This window comes from Ipomoea triloba, chromosome 16 (assembly GCF_003576645.1).
Source record: "Ipomoea triloba cultivar NCNSP0323 chromosome 16, ASM357664v1".
NCBI classification, from domain to species: domain Eukaryota; kingdom Viridiplantae; phylum Streptophyta; class Magnoliopsida; order Solanales; family Convolvulaceae; genus Ipomoea; species Ipomoea triloba.
Window position 1 is genome coordinate 10,629,076 of NC_044931.1, and position 2,691 is coordinate 10,631,766.

At 50.3% G+C, this 2,691-nt stretch overlaps 9 non-coding genes and 1 pseudogene across 9 annotated transcripts; all 10 read left to right on the plus strand.

The window, feature by feature from the left end:
* The first annotated feature begins 197 nt into the window (after positions 1 to 197).
* On the plus strand, positions 198 to 316 carry LOC116008473. Its single transcript, XR_004095853.1, has one exon. It is a non-coding gene; the product is annotated as a 5S ribosomal RNA (ribosomal RNA).
* A 137-nt stretch (positions 317 to 453) lies between these two features.
* LOC116009308 lies at positions 454 to 572 on the plus strand. Its single transcript, XR_004096579.1, has one exon. It is a non-coding gene; the product is annotated as a 5S ribosomal RNA (ribosomal RNA).
* Positions 573 to 709: 137 nt separating this feature from the next.
* LOC116008207 lies at positions 710 to 828 on the plus strand. The gene has a single exon (XR_004095604.1). It is a non-coding gene; the product is annotated as a 5S ribosomal RNA (ribosomal RNA).
* Positions 829 to 965: 137 nt separating this feature from the next.
* LOC116009010 lies at positions 966 to 1,084 on the plus strand (annotated as a pseudogene).
* An 82-nt stretch (positions 1,085 to 1,166) lies between these two features.
* On the plus strand, positions 1,167 to 1,285 carry LOC116008589. Its single transcript, XR_004095962.1, has one exon. It is a non-coding gene; the product is annotated as a 5S ribosomal RNA (ribosomal RNA).
* Positions 1,286 to 1,422: 137 nt separating this feature from the next.
* On the plus strand, positions 1,423 to 1,541 carry LOC116009309. Its single transcript, XR_004096580.1, has one exon. It is a non-coding gene; the product is annotated as a 5S ribosomal RNA (ribosomal RNA).
* A 137-nt stretch (positions 1,542 to 1,678) lies between these two features.
* On the plus strand, positions 1,679 to 1,797 carry LOC116008680. The gene has a single exon (XR_004096047.1). It is a non-coding gene; the product is annotated as a 5S ribosomal RNA (ribosomal RNA).
* A 137-nt stretch (positions 1,798 to 1,934) lies between these two features.
* On the plus strand, positions 1,935 to 2,053 carry LOC116008402. Its single transcript, XR_004095788.1, has one exon. It is a non-coding gene; the product is annotated as a 5S ribosomal RNA (ribosomal RNA).
* A 137-nt stretch (positions 2,054 to 2,190) lies between these two features.
* Positions 2,191 to 2,309, plus strand: LOC116008878. The gene has a single exon (XR_004096229.1). It is a non-coding gene; the product is annotated as a 5S ribosomal RNA (ribosomal RNA).
* Positions 2,310 to 2,446: 137 nt separating this feature from the next.
* Positions 2,447 to 2,565, plus strand: LOC116008911. Its single transcript, XR_004096259.1, has one exon. It is a non-coding gene; the product is annotated as a 5S ribosomal RNA (ribosomal RNA).
* The last annotated feature ends 126 nt before the right edge of the window (positions 2,566 to 2,691 follow it).

Genomic DNA, 2,691 nt, shown 5'->3' on the forward strand with positions numbered 1-2,691 from the left:
GCTTGGACGAGAGTAGTACTAGGATGGGTGACCCTCTGGGAAGTCCTCGTGTTGCATCACCCACCCTCTTTTCAATTTTTCTTTTAAACCGCTGGACCGCTCGCTAAGGGTACTATCCTTTTAAACCGCTAAACCGCTAAGCGAGAGAAGTTGCGCGGAGAGAGAGGGTCAAGTACATTTTGCGCGCAGTACATGACGGATGCGATCATACCAGCACTAATGCACCGGATCCCATCAGAACTCCGAAGTAAAGCGTGCTTGGACGAGACTAGTACTAGGATGGGTGACCCTCTGGGAAGTCCTTGTGTTGCATCCCCCACCCTCTTTTCAATTTTTCTTTTAAACCGCTGGACCGCTCGCTAAGGGTACTATCCTTTTAAACCGCTAAACCGCTAAGCGAGAGAAGTTGCGCGGAGAGAGAGGGTCAAGTACATTTTGCGCGCAGTACGTGACGGATGCGATCATACCAGCACTAATGCACCGGATCCCATCAGAACTCCGAAGTTAAGCGTGCTTGGGCGAGAGTAGTACTAGGATGGGTGACCCCCTGGGAAGTCCTCGTGTTGCATCCCCCACCCTCTTTTCAATTTTTCTTTTAAACCGCTGGACCGCTCGGTAAGGGTACTATCCTTTTAAACCGCTAAACCGCTAAGCGATAGAAGTTGCGCGGAGAGAGAGGTTCAAGTACATTTTGCGCGCAGTACATGACCGATGCGATCATACCAGCACTAATGCACCGGATCCCATCAGAACTCCGAAGTTAAGCGTGCTTGGGCGAGAGTAGTACTAGGATGGGTGACCCCCTGGGAAGTCCTCGTGTTGCATCCCCCACCCTCTTTTCAATTTTTCTTTTAAACCGCTGGACCGCTCGCTAAGGGTACTATCCTTTTAAACCGCTAAACCGCTAAGCGAGAGAAGTTGCGCGGAGAGAGAGGGTCAAGTACATTTTGCGCGCAGTACATGACGGATGCGATCATACCAGCACTAATGCAGCGCATCCCATCAGAACTCCGAAGTTAAGCGTGCTTGGGCGAGAGTAGTACTAGGATGGGTGAAACCCTAGGAAGTCTTCGTGTTACATCCCCCACCCTCTTTTCAATTTTTTCTTTTAAACCGCTGGACCGCTCGTTAAGGATACTATCCTTTTAAACCGCANAGTACATGACGGATGTGATCATACCAGCACTAATGCACCGGACCCCATCAGAACTCCGAAGTTATGAGTGCTTGGGCGAGAGTAGTACTAGAATGGGTGACCCCCTGGGAAGTCCTCGTGTTGCATCCCCCACCCTCTTTTTAATTTTTCTTTTAAACCGCTGGACCGCTCGCTAAGGGTACTATCCTTTTAAACCGCTAAACCGCTAAGCGAGAGAAGTTGCGCGGAGAGAGAGGGTCAAGTACATTTTGCGCGCAGTACATGACGGATGCGATCATACCAGCACTAATGCACCGGATCCCATCAGAACTCCGAAGTTAAGCGTGCTTGGGCGAGAGTAGTACTAGGATGGGTGACCCCCTGGGAAGTCCTCGTGTTGCATCCCCCACCCTCTTTTCAATTTTTCTTTTAAACCGCTGGACCGCTCGCTAAGGGTACTATCATTTTAAACCGCTAAACCGCTACGCGAGAGTAGTTGCGCGGAGAGAGAGAGTCAAGTACATTTTGCGCGCAGTACATAACGGATGCGATCGTACCAGCAATAATGCACCGGATCCCATCAGAACTCCGAAGTTAAGCGTGCTTGGGCGAGAGTAGTACTAGGATGTGTGACCCCCTGGGAAGTCCTCGTGTTGCATCCCCCACCCTCTTTTTAATTTTTCTTTTAAACCGCTGGACCGCTCGTTAAGGATACTATCCTTTTAAACCGCTAAACCGCTAAGCGAGAGAAGGTGCGCGGGGAGAGAGGGTCAAGTACATTTTGCTCGCAGTACATGACGGATGCGATCATACCAGCACTAATGCACCGGATCCCATCAGAACTCCGAAGTAAAGCGTGCTTGGACGAGAGTAGTACTAGGATGGGTGACCCTCTGGGAAGTCCTTGTGTTGCATCCCCCACCCTCTTTTCAATATTTCTTTTAAACCGCTGGACCGCTCGCTAAGGGTACTATCCTTTTAAACCGCTAAACCGCTAAGCGAGAGAAGTTGCGCGGAGAGAGAGGGTCAAGTACATTTTGCGCGCAGTACATGACGGATGCGATCATACCAGCACAAATGCACCGCATCCCATCAGAACTCCGATTTTAAGCGTGCTTGGGCGAGAGTAGTACTAGGATGGGTGACCCTCTGGGAAGTCCTTGTGTTGCATCCCCCACCCTCTTTTCAATTTTTCTTTTAAACCGCTGGACCGCTCGCTAAGGGTACTATCCTTTTAAACCGCTAAACCGCTAAGCGAGAGAAGTTGCGCGGAGAGAGAGGGTCAAGTACATTTTGCGCGCAGTACATGACGGATGCGATCATACCAGCACTAATGCAGCGCATCCCATCAGAACTCCGAAGTTAAGCGTGCTTGGGCGAGAGTAGTACTAGGATGGGTGACCCCCTAGGAAGTCTTCGTGTTACATCCTCCACCCTCTTTTCAATTCTTTCTTTTAATCCGCTGGACCGCTCGTTAAGGATACTATCCTTTTAAACCGCTAAACCGCTAAGCGAGAGAAGTTGCGCGGAGAGAGAGGGTCAAGTACATTTTGCGC